At 39.0% G+C, this 26,094-nt stretch overlaps 1 long non-coding RNA gene across 5 annotated transcripts in view; it reads right to left on the bottom strand.

Annotated features, from left to right (window-relative positions):
- Positions 1-247: 247 nt before the first annotated feature.
- Positions 248-26,094, bottom strand: part of LOC120324345 — a 141,115-nt gene continuing 115,268 nt past the window's right edge. For 2 of the 5 annotated variants that reach the window (XR_005565592.1, XR_005565591.1), the window contains one exon: positions 248-26,040. This is a non-coding gene — a long non-coding RNA (uncharacterized LOC120324345). The remainder of the gene's footprint in view (positions 26,041-26,094) is intronic. The other 3 variants (XR_005565594.1, XR_005565593.1, XR_005565595.1) reach the window with 3 other exon arrangements.

Raw genomic sequence — 26,094 nt, 5'->3', positions numbered from 1 at the left:
ATTATAACTAATGAGATTTGGGTGTCCAAAATCTCTGGGCAGCTTTGAATACATCATCTGCATCTTTTTGGTTTCAGAAGTACTTGGAGACTTTCAAAAGGAAAAGCCATTAAGCTGACCTGAAATGATAGGATGCTATGCAGTCTTATGCTCAACACTAGTTTCTGTGTAAAGTGGCCAAAGCTTGCTCAATTGTACCTGAAAGGTAATGTGGTTGGCTTGGTTAAGAATGAACGAACCTCTTGAGGACCTTATCAAGTACATTTAATTTTTATTCCAGAAATAGTTAACCAGAAGACCAGAATGATATTTTTTGTTGTCAGTATAAAAGCAACATTTTTCATATCTTACATTAGAACAAAATTTGGTACTCATAAAAGTACATCATTTCATGGCTGGGCTTCACGAACGAAGATTTGGGAAGGGCTCTACCCACGTTTGTTGCAAGCGCGTTGAAAGTACATAAACCTCTGGAAACCTTCAGTAGCAGCAGTTATCTGTGTTATTACAAACGTGCAATAATTTGCTTCAAAATGCTATGCACAGAGCGTGGCCAGACTTAATGTCATAGTCCAAAATCTTCCCATGATCCCAAACAACAAAATCTCTTCCATATTTATAGAAGAGATGAGAAAAGAGGGCAGGACGTTGCTCCTAGTCATCTTGCAGGCTGCATTTCAGCTGTGAGGGAAGACCTTAACTGTCCCTTCTTCATCACTCCTGGCAATGACAGCTTGGAGGCTCCCACAGATGGAACAGCTGGACCCAACTGTGCTGGGGAATCACACTTGAATTGCACATGGCTCAAAAGCCACCCTCTGATCTCTTGGTTCTTAAGCAAACTGCTAAATAGATCGAGAGCATAAATGCTGCGCTAAATTATTTCTATCCTGTGGGTAAGTAAAGCCTGTCTGATGGCAGTTGTATTTCATGAACATCTGCATGAGAGCCTTCAGCATTTATTGTGAAGCATCGCTTAATAAAAATTGGGTAAAAATAAAGATTTGTAAGACAGAATTCACAATGTTCTCTATCTACTGCATGAGAATCCTTTCAGCAGAGGTAAGAAAAATGGGCTCACTAAAATAGTAACTGATATAAAAAGGAAGTGGCTTCATGTAGAGGACAGCTATTTGCAGTTAAATGGCAAATAAAAAAGAAGTAGAGAGTCAGTTCAAATAATATTGTTTGGGGTAATCCATTTAGGTGTGCTTATATAATCTATTTATATGATAAGAATCTACATAAAAATCTCTGTACTCAGTCTTGGGTCTTTTTCATTTCTATGTTATTTTGGACTTATAACTAAGGTTCCTTCTGCATGTTTTACAGCAAAAAATTAATTTTGATAAAACTAATGAACTATCAAAATTCTGCTGGACTTAAACAGGCTACCTCAGATATGACTCAGTTATTAGATTTGTAAGCTGCATATGGGAGGATGTGGTTCAATGCTCAGTGTAAGCAGATACATATCTTGTACCACCTCTCAAAATAGTAATTTTAACTTCAGGATCTCAGCTTTCCCATCTGTCAATGTTATCAGGGATCAGATCTGGCTGAAGAGTAACCTTCATCTGGGAAAATTAAAAATAAAAAACAAACACAAAGTTTTCATCAAGGTCAATTTGCTTGGCTGAGCCAACACAATAGGATGGGAGCACAAGGTTAGAGGGCACAGACGGAGCAGAAATCAATCACCCTTCTGGCCCTCATGTGGTCTCAAGTCAGCTTGTGCTCCTTGTGTCATCACATTCGACATGAACATGCATATACAGAAAACATACAAGCAAGTCAGGACATCAGAAACAGCTGGCTACACACCACCTTATCATAATTCTTGGAGGTGTGTTTTTGAGGTTGTGGGTTTTCTTTAAGACTGCCAGCTCTATATTCTACATGGATTTTAGGCAAGATCAGAGAAATAATTAGCTATGTAAGTACGTGCAGCAATTTCTCTGCTAGTGAAACAGAAGGAAATCCTGGCAGACATAGATGAGATGGAAGGAAGGACAGCAGTTTTCCCAGAAATAAGACACTGCTTTCAGAATAAATTCTGTGTGTAAAGGATATAACAGTAGGCTCAGTAGGATGTCAAAAGATATGGGTATGATAATGTCTGCATTATTATTTGTTGCAAATTTCAAACACTGCAGACTGGCCTCAGGAACAGTTTATTAGCTGGGCTCAGCAAATCCCCTCTTCCCTTGTTTACTGGTGTAAGTGAGCAAAAAGGGAATAATATTGTAATTCAAGGAGTTGCAGGGAATTCACTGAAGAGTATTTGCACTGTGTAACCGGTTGTTAAATGATATAAACATTAAAAAGGCAAGACCCCACTTATACTTCTAGAAGAGTAGAACGTTTGTATTAAAGTAAAATAATGTAACCCAATTTCAGAGCAATAATCCAAGAGTGCATTGTTGATTCATGTATACTGTAAGAAAATCATTGTGAGCTACTGCAGGTTTCTACTTATTTTTCCATGTTTCCACCACCACCTCCCTCCCGAGACGGTAGCTGAACTGTGACTGAAATATTATTTTTCCATCCCCAGATGGCAGTGCTGCCTTCCAAGACAATAACACTCAGTAGTTCTGGGAGAGAAATGTGTGCTGGTCTCTGGCTGGCTTACGTGCCATGTTTCTTGTTTCAAGGGAAATATGCTACAAATTCTCACGTAATAAGACTGGTGTAATCAGGGTGGGTTTGCTCATCCAGGTCTGACACAGCAGCCATCTTCTGTTAGAGGCATCCACCGCCTCGCAACCTATTCATAAGAAATGACATCTGCAAATGTGAGTTGGAATTTCTGCTGAACTTTACTTAAACGTGCAGTTTCTAATATCTTCCAGGTGGACTGGAGAAGAGATAAACATGATGGCCATTTTGGCTTTTAAAGACCCTGCAGAAGACGACTGCGCATGCTAATCTTGGTCCACAAGCCTTTGGCATCTGGCCTAATCCTGCTTCTGCTTTCCTCACCAGCACAAACTTTGCCATCCTCAGCAGAGCAGACGCTGAGCAGCAATGTAGGTACTGCATTAGGCTGTTAAATCTCACACTGGCTTGCAGGGTGAGAAACTGACTTGATCCCTCTGTGCCTTCTCTACACAATTGCGTGGTCCCTTTAGTCACCAGGAGCAAGAACTGAGCTATTATCCCGCCCTGGGCTACCCTCACTGAGCTGTAACAACACACCTTTACTGAGCAATCTTAATGTTCATTAATTTATCAGAGACATAAAATAAAAGGTTTAATGGAATAAAAGAAACATGGTGCATGAGGAAGGCTGCCAGCTCCAGCAGTGCATTGAAGATGTGACAAGATGCTCTTAGCCCCTCTAGAGGATCCAGGAGAGTCAGTCCAGTTCTCAAAGAAAATGATGCTTTTTACCAATGGAAAATCCAACTGAATGCTCTAGCATGTTGTTCCCTTGTATTTTGAAATGGTGAGAAAGGTTCTTCCATGTTGGGAGGGTATGATCTGTTTCAAGGATCTTCACTCTCATTGCAGCTTTTTCATGGCTAGCAGGCAGGAAGCAGAAAAAGGACTTGTTCCTTTCCTTCACTGGAGATATTTGTGTGTGTCAAGCCCTCTCAAAAAAAATCTGCTACTTCCTGAAGATCCTAGATAACAGGGTGCAATAGAACACACTTAAAGATAATCCTCAGACCCTCTCCCCTGGCCTCCCATTTTGCAGTTTACAATTCAGAGAGGTGAGGCTTTTTTTCACCTTTCCTATCCACATGCTTACAGAGCCACTGAGGAAAGATTAAATACAAGCAGAGCTGGGATATGCATTACCCTTCCTTCTGACAAGCCCAGGGCAGAGGGGGACAAGAGGGCTCCCTGGGTCATACTTGGGCAGGGAGGAACAGGGGAGGACAGCAGTAACCACAGGGAGTCTGCCCCAAAGGCTTTATCCGCAGCCTCTTCTGGAGGTGGTGCTGCTCTGTGTGGCTCTTTAATTGGAGCAAGCAGTAAATATAACCTGGCCTTCCCAGTTAATAGGATAAGAGAAATGCAGATTTAGTTCAGAGCAGCTACTCTGTTGCTAATGATGCTTGGGTCACAGGTTCCATCCTCAAGCCCTCCTTTGTCCTCTTTTATTCCCTTTGATTTTCTACACGGAAAAAAAAATCCTGTTTTTCAGGAAGGAAATATTTATTGTCCCTTTCCAGGCTACTCTAATTCCCCCCCTCTCCACCCCAAATTCCTTTCATGTCCTGAGTCATGATTTCCAACCCCTGGCCCTTGTGCCCACCTTTTTCACTGAGCTAAGAAATTAATAACCCATTCTACCTAAAATGAGGAGATATCAAACACAAATTGCACATTCTCAGCTCTGCCACAGCTGGAATTTCTCTATTCTTCTCTGCTAGCTGTAGGGATCTTGGAGAAAAATCTGAAAAAATTAAAACTGAAAAAATTAAAAAATTTACATCAAACAAATAAGCAATATTTTTTTAATTTTTTTTTCCTAGTGAGAGCACTCAGCCCTCTAACCTACTGAGATGACCAGGACTCCTTTCTCACTACACCAAGTACATAAGCCAACAAATAAACATATCCGTAAATAAAATGCAACAGAGATGGTATTAGAAACCAAGGGGAAGAAGCCGTCCTTCAAAATGGGTTGTGGATTTTGCACTGTTTTCTCAGTCAAAAGTCCTCTTCTTCTCAAACACGCTAGTAAAGATGAAAAAGACAGTTTGTTTTAAAAGCTGTACTATCAAACCCCTAAAATATCATTTTTCCCCTTAAATCTGCATACACAGAGGAGAGGGAGGAGGAACTTAGTCATTCGATGACACATCTGCTCATCCCCAGAATTTGATTTCAGCTGTCACCAATTCACCTGAAATAATTATATGGGAAGAAGCCAAGCTTATGAACCCCAGTTTCTTATTTCCAGTGATTATAGCACTTTACAAGTCTGATGGGTTTTGCCTGCAAAATATGGCAGACAGAAATACAATATTATTTTTAAATAACCAGATTCCCCAGTTCAAAAAAAATCAACACAAAACAAAAACAGTATTACTGCTGCTTCAGAATAAAGATTCTTCCATTTTCTAGAACAAGTTTGCTGCCAAATTGATGATTTTTCCATGGCTAGAACATATTTTTTATTTAAAAGTTAAATATGTAAAGTCTACTAAAAACAAAGATATTTTATCTGAAATTAAAAAACCCATAACCATCCTTTTCCCTTTAAATAGAAAAGAAAGTTGGTAGCTGGTTTTTGTGATTTCCTTTATACGTGTATTGAAAAATTATGTTTGACGTAACTTGTAAATAGAATCTGCCTCTTATTTCTAATTGGAAGACAATAGCAAAACTTGTTACTAAGCTTGGATTAAATCACCCTGACATTAATATTATACATCCTTCACTACTAATAAAAAATGTAAAAAAAATAAGAACCTTTGCTATCTTTTACTCAAGACCAAAGTGCCAGGGATACAGCTTTCCCTGGCGTATTTGCAAGGCGCATACAGATAAAGGGGTATGGCTCAGGGTTTCTTCTTCTTTTGTAGGGAAATAGGCGTATTTCTCTATATTTGTGTGAAAAAATAAGGCAGGACTAACATAAAAGACTCTAAGAAAAAGAAGTAATTAGAAGAAAACTAAATAGTAAGTTTTTTAGGAGAAAGGGCTAAATAAAAGGGGGCTGTGAATTTCCTCATATCCAAGTTATTTTCTTGGTTTGCCCAGGGAACCTTAGTCAGAAATACACAGGTTGCATAGTAGAGATGTCAACCTAATCTTAGATTTTCCTTTGAACCAAAATCCTCTGTCTAACTGCGTGGGTCAAAAAGGGCAGCCATGTTATACAGCTTAGCCAGCAGAACTTGGTTAAATATCTGTCTCTTGACAAATCAGTTCTTTTGAAAACAGAAGTGACGTGGACATGTGGGACAGGAAGGCTGTGTACCTCAACTGGCAGACATTTAACTCTCCAAATCCTCCCAGGGAAGGTAAACTTATAAGGAACACTTATTTTGATTTCACGGCATATATTATAAATATGCATACTATTAAGACAAAGAGCGATAGAAGATGCCCCTTACCCAATTTTCCTCATTTGAGTAAGCAGGAATCTGTTTCAGGTCCTCTTTCATAGCTTGACACAACTGGAAGCCCTGCTGCTCCTAGTTTTGTCTTTCTGCCATCGCTACTATACAGCTGGAGTATGAGGTTCATTCCAGACATTTTAATTGCGGTATTAGTTAAGACCACTAATAAACATGAACCACTGCAGTGGCACATTGTGTTTCAGAGAGATCTTTCTCTGTCTTGCACACTGACAGATTTTGTTTTCTTTACTCATCTGAAAAGTACCCGATTCAGCTGGTGAGCAACAGCACAGATTTGGCCAAGTGAGCTGGAAGGGGCCATCCCCCAGAATTCATAAGAGTGAACCAGCCTGCCCCCCCTCCCCAACAGCGAGTAGGATGACACTGCAATCCAGATTGCATTTCAGTCAGATATTGTAAATTCACATTAACTTTTTTTTTTATTATTTATTTATTCACAACTAGTATCCAGAATATTCTGGATAATAATCTGGACCAGATTCTGACATTTTGAAGGCCTAATTACTAGTCTAACAGGGAAACCTACATTAATTGTCAGTAAGATACTGTGACTATTATTGAAGTAACTGTTGGCAGCTAACACAAATGCCTATTATCAGCAAGGGAGAAAGTCTGCCAACCTTATGCTAAAGAGAGTTTTTACTCAGAGAGGATTTTTGAATCTGGAAATTAAATCAAAATACTGAGAGTATTTCCAAAAAGAATTATTATGAAGGGGTATTGAAAAGGAGGGTGAAGTAAGGAAAATGAGAAAGAAAAGGCTGCATGGAAAATTTTTCTCAGGATGCATAATTTGGTTTGGGGGAAATAGAGGATGAGGAACCAAGGAGAAGCTGTCTTTTCTTTTTATGCACTGGGGGCTGCAGACAGGTTGTTGGGAGTATTACAGGAGTACTCCTACTGCTTCTAAAATTTCTCAGAGCCTTGATTAATGTAGCTTGCTCAGGTTTAAAGAGACTGACGCACTTGTGAGAACAAAAGAATATTTCCATAGGGTGGAATTTTAAAGCCTGTCTTATTTCCCTTTTTCTTGCTTAATTTCATGGGACATTACCACAGATGGTTCAGGAATTTAGCTTCACAAACTTCTTCCTGTTGCAGAGACCCTTGATCTCTTCTACTGTGTTCTTGTGACACATTTTAATAATGTTCTTTTAATGTTTAACAGTACACTGAGGGTACTCAGGGTTTATGTAAGTCCCATAGACCTTTCTGAAATAATTTTTCTTTGTGTTTACCTATGTCAGTGAGGGAGATAAATCTGTTGGAGGAAAGAACCACCTGAAACCATCAAACATACAAAAGTTTGCCATGAAATCACATACCAACTTGGATCCTGCTCCCTACAAAGCAGGGACTTGGGCAGAACTCCTATCCCCAGGTCTTCATATCATGTGATATTGGCAGGTACTTGTATCCACTTTTAAGTTTTACAAAAGTAAATAGGCTTAATCAGCTCCTATCCAATGTACTTCATTAAGAGTTAATCTTCAACCATCATTTCTCAGAATCTACAGGGGAAAAAAAATCGGATAAGTTGAAAGATGGTCACACTTTGATGCTGACTACCAAGTATTCTGTTGATTTATGAGCTCCATGGCAACTGTTCCTCAGAAATTGTCTAGTAAATCATCACTAAACAATATGGAAAAGTAAAATGTGTAGATTGCTCTGGAAAGCTAGCTGTCAGCTCATTTCTGTTATCGTATCTGATATCATAGGGATCTCTTTGTGGCAATGGATATTTCCACTCACAAAGGCCAACTCAGTTGGTTTAAGATGCTTATTCTATGGGGAAATTTATTTTGGTGTACACTCTGTGATGCTTTATCACATTCTGGTAAGAATATCTTAGGACAGAGTTGATAGGAGATAGTAAAAATACTTCCCAGAGAAAGTGGCAAATTTTTTTTTTAAAAACCCATCTTAGAAAAGTTTTAAAAATACCTAAAGTTTTAAAAAGACAGCATTTAGAAAATGCAATTGAAAAAAAATTATAGTTCAGATTTATGGGAGCAGCTGCAGTGGGATATAAGTGCTGAGTTTGGTGTACAGGTATTGACCATGCAAGATGACAGTATTGACGTTCAACTGAAGTGCTTTTTGGAATATTCTATGTGAGAATCTATAGGAGCTTTGAAGCTCTCGTTGTACCACCAGGAACTTCTCAGCAAACCACACTGTTTTTTCTTATGGAAACAGAATCATCTGATCCCCTTAGTATTTTGCCTGTAGTTAAGGATCTAATTGTCTTTTTCCTCACTATTCAGGATCTCGCCAGTTAAAAAATCCAAAGGTAGTACAATTCGGTTCTGTTTCCTTGTTACTTTTTGAGTTTCCTGAAGGCAGCTTTACCTCTCTTGATTGCCTTCCTTGCTGTACTACCTAACACTGAAATATGATTGCAACTATTTCTGTGTTCCTAATCTGAAAAATAATCTTAATTTAACTTATGAAAGAATGTTTACTAATTTTTCTTGACATGGGAGATTTGGACCGAGAATTCAGGTTTTCCTGGTGTTGAAATTCGCTGTATGTTTTCTGTCATGTTTTGTAACATGTTTCTTCCTTTTACCATAATGACTCCATTAAATACAGCTTATTGTGGCAAAGTAAAAGCATGATTTCCAGAACATTTTCTGTGTCTGCTGGGGTATCTTTGTTAATGGTCATTATGGGCCTATACCAAATCCTAGCAAAGTGAAAGGAAACATTCCCCTTGGAGAAATCTAACTCTCAGGCTTTCAAATAATGTCAAACTCCATTTTGGTTTTAAATGGCTTCTCCTTCCCCAATGCTCCCACATCTCTGAGATGCATTGAGGGAAGGATGAAAGCTAACGCTCTTCTAATATCCTTTGCTCATTTAAAAGCAACGCTTTTAAGAAGGAAATAAATGTGATATTGTGTACCCGCTTATAATAGCCGTGGGTAAAATTATGCCGCATTGGTTATTGTTCTTTACATATATTACCAATTGAAAAGAAAATGAAGTTAGAATTAATGGACCCATTTGTACAAACATGATTGTTAATATTAATATGCAGGGTAGATCAGTTGGCAAGAGCAGAAATAAATTAGTGAGTGTCTCAAACACAATATTTCACTGGAGACTAACTGCACAGATGCTGAAAATACAATCCTGTAGTTAAACCAGTGTGCGGAGAGACTTCTCTTAGAGTTAAGGAGAAATATCATAGTGCAGATTCCCCGTAGTACACTCTTATTGTCCAAAAGTCTACATGTGCTGCTAGGAGATTATTAGTGTTTACTGAGAAAAAGCACTCTGCAAACGAAGGAGCTGGTGGAAGTAATAACCTTCCCCATTTTCGTTCTGTGTCTGCTGGGCTCACACTGTAGCTGCAGAACATTCTAGATTGATTTTTCAGTTGAAAATGTAGCCATGGGGAGTGGAGGGTTTTTGTAGGCTCAGGTGGAACTGTTAAAACCAGATTTTGAAACCTGCCTGCCTGGGGAGTGCATAGGTTGACACTGTACTCATGTCTCCACTGTAAGGGAAGACAACACAAGCAGAAAGACTGCAGATACAGTTATTATTCTCAGACATGCAATTTCTTAGGACAAAACCCTGTTCCTAGTTAAGAGATAAACTTTTGGAGAGCACAGTGGGAATCTTATTAATAGACTAGAAATTTTGGTAGTTGATTACTCTTGTTTCTCAGTTATTCCTCTAAAGAATTTGTGGTCTTCCATTATAATGCTGAAAGAAGAATTTTTGTTTATCAAGCCCAAATTTCTCTTTATTATTAATTTTCTTCCAGGCTATTAGCTTTTTGGGAAAAGGAAAGCCACCCTTCATAACCATGTGTCCTTGTTTTGTAATCTCCACCATTATATCTGATTCTTTCAAACAAAGGTGTGGTAGTTTTGCTGGCTCATTTCAGAGTTGATTTTAAATTACTTTACTGAGACAAAGCTGTCAATCTCTTAATCTGAAGAAACTTTGCAGATCAATCCAAAGTTGTCTTTTTTATCACAAGGAAGGGCAACTTTTCCCAAAATCAAAGAATCTTCTGGCAAGTGAGCTTTCTTTGTTTCTGTGAAATACTTTTTTTTTCTTTTTTCCATTCATCAAGCTTTTCAAGTGTAACAATGGAATAACAATGTTAGAAAAAAAACCAAGACAATCACTAAAATGCTATATTCTGCATCTGAGTTATAAGAATCCCATTAAAACCCAACATTAAAGCATTGTTTGCTGGAAGAAAAATTGTCATGACTTTGATAAAGAAAAAAAACAACCTTGGCTTTTCCAGCTTTAATCAAGTAATTTGTGACACAGTAAGAGTTCTGTACTGCCGAGTTATTTTCAGAGCATTTGTCACAGGTGTTTCACTTGTGTTCAGCACATCCTGATTCTAATCTTAATACGATTAACAATAGTAGGGCAGCTTTTGAGAACAAGCTGACTGGTTATTTTGTGCTGTATTCTTACACAAGCACTATTTATTTGGGATTTGAGTACCTTTTCCAATACTCATTTCACCTGAAAAATAACTCCATCCATGTAGAGGGGCTTCTTACATTGCATCACTAAGTTGTATGCAGAGAGAGGGATATTTATGGACAAATTTAAAACCTGGGGCAGTTCCTTCCACATTTGTACAGTGGTCAGTGTGCAGGACAACAACCATTTGAAGGAAGTTTCCTCTTCTGGGTGCTCACCATTTGGGGTCTTCTCATCCAGTTGACTGGCAACTGGGCCATATTATCAGCTTAAACCATGATGCCATATAAACAGAAGCAGAAATAACCCACAGTTTTCTAATTAGGCTCATTAATTCATTATTTGTGAGAGCTTCTAGCTTCACTGGTCCTATGATGGATTACTGCAAATGCAGTGTGCATCCCAAGCCAAAGGCGAGGGCATGTAAAAGCAATGTCCATGAGATGATCTTCGGATCCAGCAGTGAATTTTCCTGTTTAAGTACTTAATATTTTTTTAAGTTCTCTAGATCATTTTTCTTCAAATGATTATGTTTTTACTGTGTGATAAATAAGACTCTGCCTGAAGATACCAGAGGGCATGTGGCACCAGGATAATATCTCTGCAACACATTTTGAGTGGTGATCACACCATTTCTACCTCACCATATGGCTTAGTGCAGATGTCCTAGCATTAAAATGACCTTCTTCATTATATAAAGGTCATAGATGCAGAATTCAACATTTTGTAACCTTTGGCAGGGATACAGGCTGTGCAGGGAGTGCACCTGTTGTCTTGCCTGCAGTTCAGAACAGTGTCGCCCACTAATTGATTGAAATACAGGGACTGAAATTTAGCTTGTATTGCTGTTGGTAACATCAGTTAATACACTTAGATGTTACTAAACAGTTCAGTGTGCTGAGTTTAATAAATAAAAATGCTAAGAAGCTAGAATCAACTTCTATATAGGTTTTCTTTGTTAGCTCTAGTAATTAGAAGTGCTACATCCTTCTTTACTGAATCTGGTCATATTCTCATCTTTAAGAAAGAGAAAACAGAAAGAAAGTTAGGGCAATGATCAGGTGTTTCTGTACATAAAAGAGTTAATTTTTTCTTCATTCAGAAAAGACTTTTTCTGCATATTAATAATGGAGTGGAGAGACTGCCCGGTTTTAACCACTTCCCCTGCCTTGTCCAGCAGAAGCTGCCCTGCTACTGATTTAGTTTGTTTAAGATATAACCAAAACATATTCCCTGGCAACTTAATTGAACTTGGAACACCTGGCATGGGAGCATTTCATTAATAAGGGACATCAACCCCTGATCTGGGATGTGAACTTTTTTTGATAATTAGTAAAAAATCCTAAAACATATGAAGAGTTGACAACAAAAAAAAAACCAAAACAAAACAAACCAACCCAACCAAACAAACAAAAAACCAACAAAAACCCCCACCCTGAGACTGTATTTTATTCCCCCAGGTAGAGGGACAAAAAGAAGTGAAAAGGCACTGAAGGAAAGGTACATGATGCTCGGTGAGATTGGCACAGCATTATGAAACACCTAATTTCAGCTACCAAGGGGCTCATATTGATTTTTTTTTTCATTCTCTGTGTGTGCTTTTATAGAGACTTGAAATAGAGTCTCCATTTTACTTGTATGAAAACCACATTTCTAGGAGGGCAATGTGGGGGAGGGAAAAGAATAGCCCTTTCTACTTGGAAAAATAGCAGCCTACTTAGCACTTGCCAGAGGATTATACACCCTAATGTTCTGAGAGATACCTGTTCAGGTACGTAGAGGGAAGGTGGATGCCTTAAGAGTACTTAGAAATTATTTAAATCCGTAAGGGTTGCTGAGTGTTTCTTCATTTGTGCATTGTGAGAGAGAGATCCAGATTCCAGCCATCACTTCTGCAGCTATAAAACTTACATTAAGGGCAAAGAATATGGAGCTTTTTGCAGATCAAAATTGAAGTTACTGAAAAGGTTGTTACACGGAAAATATTCATTCTTCAGGGCTGTCCCAGCAGATACAGTCTGACCCCTTGATGTTCAGACAGGGGATATGGAAAACTCCAGTCATGATCAAGGTCTGAGTGGTGGAAAGACCAACTCTTCAGTCAATCATTTCTGACAATTGAGAAAATTCTAAATCTTTTCAGGATCAAAGGAAGCTTTATTAGTAGCACAAATGCCTGATTTTATTCATTTTTTTTAAGAGAGGTTATTGTTCTTCAGTAAAAGATGCAAAACTTCTAAGAGGTACGTAACACTTATTAACAAATGCATTTTACTTCAGTATGAGGAAGGAAGAGAACTCACCTTTCCTTCCTTTTCCGAAGTTGGTTGTTGTGGTAAGGTTTAACCAGAGTCCCTCCAAACTTACGTTTCCACTATGCCTTTCTAACAGCTGAGGAAGTGTCCCATTTCCGCAGTCACCCACTTGTTTGCAGTTGTTCCCTGCGCTCTGTTTCAGAGATTTAAAATGGCCAGAAGCCCTAGCAGGCATATGGCTTACACTGGATCCCTGACAGATGACTTGTTCCATTGCTTTTTAGGGTAACGGAAAAAAAAAAACAAATTCTGTTAGAATTTCAGTGGAGGAAAAGTAAAAATACTGTAAAAATGCGATTGCTGGAAATGTTAGTTGCTTCTCATTGTTTGACACTGTAACAGATCAAAATTTGAGGCCCGCGAATGACAGTTTTAGAGAAGGGAAAGGGAAGGGAGGATGGAAAAAAAATTCTTATGGCTCAAAACAACTTTCCTTTTCCCCCCACATTATCTGGCAGAATTAAAAATTCTGCAGGAAATTAAACTTTTACACCTGACAGAGAACTGCTTAGATGCGATGTGTGATTATAGATGGCTCATTCTCAGTCTGGAAGATTGGTGTCCTTTAAAGATTCTAGAAAACTCTGGGGTTTGTGGTTTTTTTTTTTCCCCAGAAGATGTTTCACAACTCCATTTTCTAAGTATGATTTATAGTTAGTGTATATTTCATACAAAATTGGGAATGTAACAACCTTCTTTCAGTTCTGCTTTCTAGCTAGTCAAGTGTTTATGAATTTATATGCCAGGTTTTTAAATTAAAATATTTTAACACCCTGTTTTTCAAGCCTGTGGAAAGAATTGCTTTCTAGGTGCCTCTGAACTGCATTTTTAAACTTTTGTAAGCTAGATGAAGACTATTTAAAAAAAAAAGTAATAATAACATGAAAAGCAACACTTACATGGCAGCTCTTGCATAAAAGTCTGCACAATGACTGAAATAATCATTTTTCATAGCACTCCTGATGCAGAGAACAGCTGTGTAGTTAGTACTCAGCAAAGGATGGAATCACCAGAGGTGATTACCTCTGGTGTAGAGGACCACCACTGCTTAAAGTCTTTGTCAATAATAAATAGTTTAAGCAGTAACTTGGTTTCTATCACTGAAACTATCCAGGGATTTGAGTTTTCAGCATTTCGTTCCTGAGCTGGAATTTATCCAAGATATCCAGGTTAAGAGGCAAACTGCGGCTTTCAGAAAAATTGCTATGGAGTGTTATATGATCGAAAAGGGGTCACGTCCCAACAGTAGGTCCCATCAAAGGATTAGACCTGCATCATCAGGGTGCTCTTTAATAAACCCCTGTCAGACTGTTGGCTCGTACAGACTTAAAAGGAGGACTGCAGTCTAGTGAATCACCAGCACTGTTTAGTGCAGTGTAATGTCACTTCACTTGAAGGATTTGACATGATGAGAACACAAAGTGGTGAGATGTACAGCCTACAACCACCTAGAGCTTGTGCTTTGAGGAAACACATATGAAATATTGTACTAAATTTACAAGGATTATATTCAACTCCCTACTATACTGGCCAATCATTGCTATGGCAAGAGATGCACCTATAGGACTAAGAAGACCTGGTACACACTGTTGTGAGATCCTTCCTTTAACATTTAACAACTTGAGTGGTTCAGAACAGTGATTTCTTCTGCTCAGGTGCATCATCTATTTGTTTTTGAAAGTTTAAGGTGTTTCCAGAATTGAGATTGTTAATAAAAGAATATTTTCCCATATGAAAAGATAAGCTGTTTGACTGAAAAACTCTGTGTTGCTTCTGAGCATTAGAAGCAAAAATTGTAGCTTAAGAGGGTATTACATTACAGGTTCACAGAATATGCTGAGTTGGAAGGGACCCACAAGGATCATCAAGTCCAACTCCTGGCCCTGCACAGGACCATCCCAGACTCACGCCATGTGACTGAGAGCTCTGTCCAAACACTCTTTGAACTCTGTCAGGCTGAAAGGATCACTTCATGCTCTTTCTTACCAGCTACTGAGTCTGTTTGCTGCCTCTTTTGGCTGCTCTCAGATGGTCAGAGAGGACCCCTTTCTGCTCACCCAGCTTGTGTGAACTGCTGTGTGAACTGCTGTACCACAACCTTACTGTTGTGCCACGTCCCTATTTGCCCACTCCTGTTCACCATGCTCTGGGTCGTTCACACTCTCTAGAGCTGTTTAAATCTCCCTTGGATGCTCCCAGCACCACTTCCTCATCACCCTGTTGACTGCTGAGGGCTTCCAGGTCCTAACAAAGCTCAGGAGCTGCTGTTTGGGTATTCCTGAGCTCAGGAACTCCCCTGTACAGACTCATTTAATCCTCACCCCTGGACTTACCTCTGTCACCACTGCTGCTCCCTCACCAACTGTTGTTTTGGATGGTAGAGTATCTTGCTATTTTTTGTAAAAATCAACTACTGCTGGCCCAAACTCCACATGTATATGTCCTATAAGTAATAACTTATACATTTGGTAACAAAATTCTCACATGCTCCTGAACTGTTCCACCAATGGCCTGGGCTTGACAATCTATCTCCTTGTCCAAGGAACACCTTTCATCTGTTGTCCCCTGGAAAGCTCTAAACTATTCTAGAAAACATCTTTTTTCTCATCAACGGGAAGAAGTTGGACCAAAACTTAGAGGGGTAAGGAACTGGAGGTAGGAGATGTACAGAGAAGAAGACAGAGCTGAGGAAAATGGTGAGAGCCAGAATTGGGAACATTTAATTTGAGACAGATCTAAAGGAAAGAAAATGAGAGCAGGGAGTTACTTGAAAGGAGGAGGAACTAAGGAATGAAAAATAAGCAAGCTTCTGTTCAGTGGCAATAGAGGCATCTTTAGGCACAATGACAGAGGTAGGCAGTGGAGAGAAAGGAAGCAAAGAGGTAGGCAAGATTCAAGAACTAGGGAGATAAACATCTGTATAACTAAACTTCCTGAAATGGTAAATCTTAATACAGCTCAGTAGAAATTTATCCGTTTAAGTTTTTTTTCTCCCTCTCAAACTTTCATAAGTAAAGCTTTGCTAAAAACTTGGCAAGACAGCTAAGATATGAACTCAGATTTTAGGAAATGACAGAATCAAGAGTGACTGTTTCTGTCAGATTTTATCAGATTTGGGCATTTTTTTTATACTGCAATGAATGGCTTATATTAAATCTGGGCAGCTATCCAGGGGGAGAGAAGTAAATCTATAGATATTAGAAAAAATTTTAAAAATATAGATCAAAGGAGGGGGAGATCAGTTGGAATGGGTTCAAGATTTTGGAGCCTTTCTGAACTGTATTGTTGGTCATAACTGAGCCCAGTCCAGTAAAGACTGAAAGTGATAGTCATCTGCTGGCATATGAAATGCTTTAAGTTTTGCTAGAAAGCAAAGCATAGTTTTCTTGTTTTCTTGTTTTGACAGGAAACAGAACTCTGAAATCAGAATGTCTGGATATGGAATATGATTTTGTTTTGCCAAGGGACAACTGGGACATTGTGAATGCCATATGATAAGAGCATTGGCATAGATAACACACCCAGTTTTGGCACACAAGGCACAACTTCAATGGGAAAAATGATGTTGCTTTCCAGTGAACCCTTTCTGGAAGGCTACAGACCACTTCTCAGATTCTCAATATGAGTGCTGGACCTGACACTACTGCAGGATGATTTCAAATCCCTTGCATGCACTACTGAAGTTACGGAAGTTATTGAAGTGGGGTCCTTATTTAATTCTTTGACTGAATAAAAGGTGTAAACTAGTCTGCTTTGCTAACACCCTTCTTAAATTTGCAGTAGTTTTACTTGCAGACAACTGAGGAAATTTACAGATGTGTACAGAAAACAATATCTGACAGCAAATTCCTCCCTCTTGTATCATCATCATTGCTGAGATACCTTTCAGCATCGTTAGAGAGAACATGCCTTTCCAGTCTTTCACTTGTTCAGCTCAGCCATCTGATGATTCGTCTCTTTTTGTTCTTCTTGAAGAGCATGTCTCTTTGATGACAGCCTTTGAGGTTCCTGTTTCAGATTCAAAGATACTGCCTTTTTCTATCATAAAAAGAAAGTTTTAAAGCAAACCAGAGGTCATAGTAATAAATAGGGTTCATAAAATCAAAAAAAAAATTAATTAAGATTGCATAGACAGATTCCTCACAGTTTCTAGTGCAGTGGAAAATCACTGATACTTTAGGGACTTTTCTGTATATATTTTCAAATTTAAGTTTGAGATTTTTTTGCTACTACTAAATGTTTACACAATTTAGATAAAATTTAAATTATTACAGTTTCTATGAATCATTTCAGATGGTATTCACTGATTTATTACAGCCATTAAGAGCGCAGTTTGGTCTCTGACAGATGTATCTTACCTTACTGAAAGACATAATCACTGCTGTCAAGTGCATTTGTTTAGAGAGAGCAGAGGTCTCCTAATAATGTCCCCTGACATTTTTCTCCTTAGGAATTCCTCCAAATCATTTCTTTCTGGTGCCTGGAGAATTTAAGCAAAACTCTGCAGAGGCACAACTGTGACAAAATAATCATAAGTAGATACCCCCAGATTCTGTAATTTCTTTTGTTGGGCAGACACTGTCAGTTATGGACAAGAAAAAGTCTTCACTTCTAAGACAATGAATTTGCCATTGTGGCAGTACTTCCAGACATAGGAAGTTACATCGCTCAAGGATTGAAATTGGGCTCTGGACATCATGTATGTCATTCACTGCCTTGGCTATTAGGCTTATTCTTGCTCCGTTATTCTTAACCGGTGTCATATATTGTCCCTTTGGAATTTTAAAGCAGTGAAAGATGCCATTAATATAATGGACTCCTTGACTTGCTTGAGTTTAAATGATCAGAAAATTCATTCCTCAGTAGAGACTTTTAAACTGTGATGAAGAATTAAAAAATCCTAGCTGCATGTCAAAGAACCTGACAGATTTTCCTAAGCTTTTGCATTTGCAAGGTAGGAAAGGGCAGAGCATCCAGCTGTTAATGGAAATTGTAGAGGAGAGCTAGAACATTGCCCAGCAGAACGGTTTGAGCTCTACACAGGCCAGCTGTAAACAAGTTTAAAAAATACAGGCTTGGAAAGGACTATACGTTCATTACGTCCCTGTATATGTTTTCCTTAGAAAGCACCAAATTAAGATTTCAACCATTCTGACTGGTACAATGACAATTTGGAAAATGAGTTAGAGGAGGATGCTGGTGCAGGACAATATGGTTGTATATAGAAAGTTCATGGTTATAGTGACTAACAGTGAAATTAGGCTTGTAATTTTTGCAGCAAAAGAAAACCCAGTTCTTCTGAAAGGCATCAAAAAGTGGAAATTTCATCCCTGAGGAGTATGACAAAATTGTGTGGGGAGCTGAGAACATATAATCTATTAGCCATAGTTCTATTCAGATCCCCTCTCTATAAATGACATTGCAACAGCTTTGTTCAGAAGAAAAGAGAGTGACGATTCATAATTCATGCTGCAGGATTTACTGAAGAGAGCAGGACATAACAATCAAGCCTCAGCTTGCCTATTACTTGGGGAAATGAAATATCTATTTAAGCCAAATGTTTTGAAGGATGTGAATTTTAAAGTTCAAACTAGTTCTCAAACAGTATGGATTGAACATGTATAAATAACTGGCAGCAGTTACACTGTGATATCAGCCCTCATGAAGCTGTTATCCCAGCCATGCTTCTGCTTGTCATCTTCCAGTATCTTTGAGGATTTGGGTTAGGACTTAAAACCATGGAGGATATGAGACAAGTCCTGTACCTTCCCCAGCCAAAAAATATTTTAAGGGTGGTCTGGGGCCTTCAAGGTCCTTAGGGTAGATAAAGGGAACCACAGTGTACAGGGAATAAACCTCTTTACCTGTTCATCAGATAAAGCATGACATTGGGGAAGCAGGAAGTGGGGTAAACTGAGATCTGAGGAAGTGTCAAGGGCATATGGAAGAACAGACAGAGCAAGAGATGGACAGGTGTCTGTTCCTCTGCCCATGTCTCAGCTGATGATGAGGAGTGCAGCTACCATCCTGCACAGCTCTGCACCCATAGCCCACAGGGTGAGCCCAAACCAGGGAAACTAGAAAAGTGGCTTTAGATGAGCCATAATCCAAAACTCCAAGCTGGTAACAGCCAGTTGCAGGTGACTTCATCTACAGATATCAATACTTTAGACAGATGTTCTCTGCTACATGACACAGGCAAAGAGACTAACAAAGAAGGTGGGCTGGGGGAGAGAACAGATGTGATCAGCAGTGTAGAGGCAGACATGGAGACATGAGGCCTTGTTAGGATCCACTTATTAAAATTATTAGAAATGCCTCTGCCTGAATAAAAGTGCAAATAAAACTAGACACCAAAGTCAATAGTATGGGGTTTATTTATTGGTAAATGTGAGATGGAGAAAGAGATAGAAAGAAATAGGAAAAGGAACAGGAGGAAGAAGAAAGTGACAGACAGAGATATTAAAATAGAAAATGTATCACCGTTGTGGAACCCAATGGCATCCCGTCAGTCCAGTTCTTCTGGTCTTCTTGGTGGTGAGGGTCCTGCAAAACATAGAGTCCAACGGATTAATATACATTCAGGAGATGCCAGGCACCTACCCTGGGGGTGGGTGAAGCTTTTCAGTCTCTTTCGACAGCTCTGGATTTGTTGCCTCACTTGGATCACGTGCAGTCCTTTAGCAGTAAAAGGCCTCAGGAATGAGTTGGGGGGAGTGGTTTGGGGGTCTTTGATGGTTTATGACCCTTTCTTAGCTGCCTCTCGCATGAATGTCCCGTGCATGCGTCACTTCCCAGAGCAGGGGGTAGGGGTTTACTCCTTCAGTTTGGTGTGGAGAGATTTCACCATCGCACACCCAAACCCCTTCTCCTCCACCACTCCCTGAGCCCAGCTAGGGTTGATTCTTAATATAGATATATTCTTCTTTCCTGAGCTTTGTTTACTTCTCCTCAGATTTGAGATGATTAGACAATAGTCTCATCTCAAGTTCTCACTCACAGTCCAAATTCCAGTCAGGTTTTAGTTGTCAAAGACAGGCAGTCGCTTCCTTGTAGTTTGACAAAAAGTCTTTCTATGACTTTGACAATATTTAAGACATAACAAACATTTCAGTCCATCACAGGCCTGGGAGAAGAAAGAGTGTAAGAGACAGGGACACTGGGCTAATACCTGTGGCCTTTCAAACCCCTCACCTTTCCCTGTTGCCTTTACTGCTTGCACACGTAGCCTGACAGAATCTCTAGTTAAATTATAGGTGCTATTTTTCCTCTAACTGTTTTTGTGCTTTCGCTTGCAGCCTGAATAGGTACTTCAAGATGGTCTCTGCAACACTAAGAGACATTGTATGAAATGAGTTGCATAGGCCTTGGGTGAACACCCACCAACACGAGGTAGGTAATTTCCTACTTCTTTGGTGTGCATCCAAAGAGCAGGAATAATCAAGCAGAATGGGTGAAGGCAAGTGAAAGAAAAGCAAAAATATCTGTAAATAGATCTTCTTGAGGTAGCTTAGAAATACAGCTTTCAAGGTGGCACAATGATTAAAACATATTTTCTCTTTGACTATATTTATGTTAGTTTTGTGCCAAATTCTGTGATTTTTCTGGCATTAACACAAAAAGGGAATACTGCATCTAATAAAAAATCTGCAAATTCTTGTCTTAAAAATAAAACTGTGTAAGAGTAATGCATTTTTCTCTCACATATGTTGTTTTCATTTATCAGTTTACAACATGAATCAGGAAAGGAATTTTTGGGCTTGTTTATTTGAGGATTTTTTCCTTCCCTGGGGCTTTTAGAACTTTAAAGGAAGAAATCCTTAGGTAGGGATATATTTTATTCTTTAACAGTAAAATTGCATTCAGTTTTGACTGATGTGAGAATTATTTATAATAACTAATTGCCTTCAGTAATCTGTGTTGACTGGGAAGATTCTGCAGTGTGTTAAAATTAATGACTGTCTAGAAATGTTCTACAGAGGTTTGCTCACTAACTTGATTAGCATCTCTAGCACCAGTTGCATGACCTACTGTGTCCCACTATCTCTCTGGATTCAAAATAAATCAGTAGTGCCACTGCCTCATTTCCTCTGGGTTACCCCTCAGATTCCCTCATATCTGCTAGGTGGAGAAAAATATACAAAGCTCTCTGGAATTTCAGTTGGGACCAGCCTCCCTGCTGCGGTGAGATGATGATGAAAGTCATCATGAGGAGTTTCCACATGCCTTGCTTCTTCTCTGTATATGGCTGTTAAGTGAGGGAAAAGCCCAAAATGACTGTTTATTGGACTTGATTCTTCTGCACCGTCCCTTGAAGCAACAGACTTCTACTTTATCAGACGCTTATGAACAAGTATGCTGAAAGATGTCTGTTCTGGATGTCTGCAGTCCAAACACTCCTGATAGTATGCTGAGTTTACTATGAAAAGGTACACCACACTTCAATTGAAAGGCCAAACTTCCGAAATATAGGATGTTCCAGTTGTTAGGTTGTCTGTGTAATCTTAATTTGCATACAAATTTGTATGGACAGCTACAGTTTATAAAGCTTTCACCCCAGGAATCAGGTCTTGGTATCAGGTCGTTCTGCATGCAAAGGAGACAGAGCTAAGGATTTCTAGATAACCATGAAAAAGGTATTTTCCAAGCTATTGCTCTTCAAATCCTGTGGAGCAGCCAGGATTTCTGGTGTAGATGCAGAAATCCCTAAGCAGTGTAGAATAATTGAGGGTAGACATAAAACTGTTTATCATGGAAGAATTTCACAAAGGCCTTTGGAGGTCATTTAGTTCAACTTCTCCCCCAAAAAGGCAGGACTGTTGCCAACACCAGGTCAGGTCAGCTGTGACTGTGTGTAACTGCATCTTGAAAACCTCCAGAGATGGAGATTTCAGAGTTTACCTGCACAACTTGACACAGGGCTGCACTGCAAAGGTTTTCCCCTTAGTTAAAAGTTTTCCCTCAGGTTCTTTTTTTTTACTGCCCTTGAAGTAATTATTACCTCTACTAGACCAAGCCTAAGACTCTTCAGCAGTCTAAGGATCTCTCAATGTTTCCTTGTGGCCCAGTAGGTGATCCAAAACTTGATTCACTTTTTCATATGCAGCTTCCTGAGTTCCAGGCAGATGGGAAAACCAAGTTCTCCATATCTTTGGGGCACCTCCTCTCAACACAGCCTGATCTTCAGTTTACCTTAGTCACAGTGAGAGAATATTTCAGCTAGAGTCCACCATTACTCTTCAGCAGGACTACTACTAATTCTTTAGTCACATATGAGCTTACACTGTCCCAAGAGCAGAAGTTTGCTTTTCTCCTTGTTGGACATCACAAAGTTTCTGTTGTGCCAGTTATCAAGTTTATCAAAGTCCCTGTGAATTCAAGTTATGACATCATTGTGCAATTCACTCCCTCTAATTTAGCATCAATAAAAATTTTGCATGTGGTACATCCTAGGTCATCACCTAAGTCATTGATGAAGTCATCAAACAGTGAGAAAGAGTTCAGTTCTTAGAGTACTCTGCTCGCTACTGGCCACCAAGCAGATGCTGAGCTATTCATTGCCACATTGTAAGCCCTGAGGTACAGCCAATGTTTAGTCCATCTAAGCATCATTTCTTCCCGTCTGCATTTCCTCAACTGCCGGATGAAAATGTGGTGAGGTATAGAGTCAAAAGCTTTCCTAAAGCTGAGGTATATGACATCCACAGTCCTCACCTTGTCAATTTTGTTGTAGGAGGCACTTGGGTTTGTTGAGCATCATTTGTCCCTGGTAAATCCATGCTGATTACAATTGTAAAGATTTTGGTCTTCACATGTTTGGCAATGCATCCCTAATAGACAGGCTGCAGGATTTTTGCAAGGTCTGAGATGAGCCTGGCTGATATGTAAGTCTCTGAACCCTTCCTCTTGCCTTTTTTAGAAATGGCACCCAGCGCCACTGTGCAAACCATCCAGGGAAATGTGTTTTCTCTGTGAAGGGCGGGGTATCCTGAAACTGGTTTGACCTAACAGAAGGTCTGAACCTGGGAAAGCCATGATCACGGCAGCATACATTGAACTCTTGCTGCTTCTTGAAGATTTGGAGGAGATAGTGTAAATCTCATTCCAGGCCATGCCTATATGTGCACAGGTATTTATCCCAGCTGACTGCATAATTTGTGTGCAGTCATACCAGCTTTTGGCTTCTCACTTAGACACCTGAATTAGGAGGACAGTGCATCACATATATAATAATTCCTCCAGTAAATAATCCAGAACTCTCAGTTTAATCAACATTTTAGCTCAACTTCATTCTGTGTTTTGCCCTCTTGGGGGTATATTGGTTGTAAAGGAATCTGACTCAGTCCCCTGAGTTAAGAAATTGCTCCCTTAGGCAGTGTGACTCGTCCTACTGAGTTCAACTAGAAATTTAGTTCGTTGCATAAAACATAAAAATATGATTCATGTACTGTTAATACTCAGCTGCATGTTTGCAATTTGAGCACTTAATGAATTTCAGTTCAACAAATTAATTGCTAGTTTAGTCTGAAAATGTTTCAGAGGTCCTTGGGAATAAGAAAGAACATAATTCTGTTCCCTCATCTGTGTGGATCAGCACATGACCTCTGCAGCTAAGGCTCTCTTAAGAAAAAATGTTTTGTCTATTGAGAACAGCAATCACCAGGCCAGCAAAACTGTTCCACAGGTGAGGTCACATGCTAAGGATGCTTTTGCTAATTATTTCTGGACATTAATGCAAAGAAGATCATTCAAATTTTATCCAAAATAATCAACTTTCTACTTGAAAACAGTCACAGAACCATAAAGTTTTGAAACCGAATGAGCCTTTTAAAAGATTTTTTTAGGAAAGTATTTGAAGATTGTTGTTTTAGAGGTAGTTGCACTTGGAAGTGCCTCAGTGGTCTTTAGTTTTGCATCCAGTGCTTTGGCCCACAAGAGGCTCCCTGCACTGCAGGCACTGAACTGCTCATCCTTGATCCTTTGACTTCAGTGTCAGGATGGGGAATATCTACACAGAGAGCACAAGCAGCAGCAGCAGCAGCAGGCTGGGTTGTGGAAAAGCTACATTTCAAGACTGTGAACGCTGACAGAACAAATTCAGGAATCTTCTCCCCATGGATTTAGTTGTTTCTAAACTGCAACTTTAAGAGCTTCCTTCTATCTCTTGGATGATACTGCTACAAGCAATAACAAACACAAAATGCTAATAAGAGATTTTTGGAGAGTGTCACAGAAAGACCAAATGAAAGCTGTGGGGAAGCATTGCAACACTTTGTACATCCTAGGTTTGTGACTGGATGCAATGAAGAGAAACACAAGAATAAATCCATTCTAGCATGGATGCCACTGGAATGGTGTTAATTAAGGGCATGGATCATGAAAATATTGCTGGCTCTTGTCACTTGTTATAAGTTGTTGATTTATATGGGAAATGAGAGCTACAAAGGTGTGTTTGTAGATAAGTTTTTATGTTTCTCTCTTGGTAAAAAGGGCTGAGAATAAAGGTCAAAAAGCCAAGAAATGGGAAGAATACAAAAGATACATATCTAATGAATATTATCTTGTTCAGTAAGTGACATGTTAATTTCCTTTTTGAGCATACATACTGTGGCCCTGGTAAAATTTATTATCAAGTAAATTAAGCTGGAACCTTTGGTATCTCAGTCAGTGCAGGGAATAAATGTATCTCATTATTATCTTTTTTTAATGGAAAAGAAAATTGATTTTATTTTCAAAGAAATAGTCAAGTGGAGCAATGCATGCTGTCTATGCTATATTTTAGGTGCTTTATCATGCAATTTTGCTTCTCTACAAGAGGTTGCTTAGAAGTTAAAGGAAAATAGCAAAAAAATAATTCAAAATCTGATTTCTTAAAAATTGTCAATTTTGTTGTACTTTAACTGGCTCTTTAAACAAAGTGAAGTGATGGGTGCAGCAGGAAATACGTTAACTTTGCCCCATGTATCTGAGCTACTCCTGAAGATAAAGTTCTTCTTTACTTACTGTGCTGATTTCAAGGGCATACAGCAATGTGTTCACAAAACTGTGACCTAGACCTTTAGCTTTCACATATGAAATTTCAATAGAGAGTAAGAAAATATCTTCCTCCAGTTCTAAAAGACAATAGTTTGGTCAGTGAGAGTTCATGGTCTTTATGCAATACAGTTTCATATATGTCCTATAGCTAGAAAACCAAAAGACCTAGACAAGTTTTCAAACCGGTAATCATAGTTGTTTAATGTATGCTAGAGAAGACAGTAAAGGGTTTGGCATAGAAGAGATGCAGGAGTTGTGACATTAACTCTTTCTTATTCTGCATAAATCTGCCATTAGCAGGTTACAATAAATTTGATTCCCTAAAATCTGTGAATTCTCAGTAGTTGCTTAAAATCAAATTGGTTTCCAACTCTAACAATGTTTCCTATCCCCCCAATAGGCTATGTTAGAGAATTTATAAGAAAAATTAATTTAAATAGTCCTTGAAAGCACAACACTGAATGATTAAGGCTGTGTCAGGTAGTGGTTTGGGGTTTTGGGTTGTTTTGTTTTCCTTTTTTCCCCAAAACTATAATAATATGTAAGAAATAAAGATATTGTTTGCTGCTGCCATTGCTAAACTTACTGATGGCTCTGAGTGGGTGTTGCTTATTGTGTCTTTGCAAAAGAAATCACGAGTCACAGGCAAGTACTGTAGGCACTGTCACCAACCCGGGGAGTGGCAGTGTGCTGCAGGCATGGGGAGAGTAGTAGTTCTCTCACATTTTGGCTCCTCACTCTTCCTGCAGTCTTGCATTTGATATACCATTTAAACAGTAAAGAGAAAGGCTGCAAATTAGAAAGAGGACCTGGGGCTGAACTAGGAGAAAATACAAAAATAAGATGGATTAGGCAAAATGAAGAAACAGAAACTGAGCATACCAATAATGATAAGAGAATTATAGTGAAATTTGATTAGGGACCAGTTTATTACAACCCCCACCCCTAGTGTATTATTTCCCCACCTGTAGCAGCTGTGATGAAGGATAATGTTTTCCCATCTTCTTTTCATTCAAGTGAGACAAACAGGATCAGCAGCAAAGCTGCCTTTGGAACAAGTTTCTCATTCCACTAATCCATCAGCATTATCTCCGGTGTTGCTTCCTTCTCCTGTAAGCCTGCAGCAGACGTAGTTACATTGCAAAAAAACATGGAAACCACTTTGCAAGTAA

The sequence above is a fragment of the Pipra filicauda genome, unplaced genomic scaffold (assembly GCF_003945595.2).
Source record: "Pipra filicauda isolate LSUMZ 115617 unplaced genomic scaffold, ASM394559v2 scaffold4_size7858003_pilon, whole genome shotgun sequence".
Lineage (NCBI taxonomy): Eukaryota > Metazoa > Chordata > Aves > Passeriformes > Pipridae > Pipra > Pipra filicauda.
The sequence above is the reverse complement of the archived record's forward strand: the minus strand, read 5'-3'. Positions and strand labels throughout refer to the sequence as shown.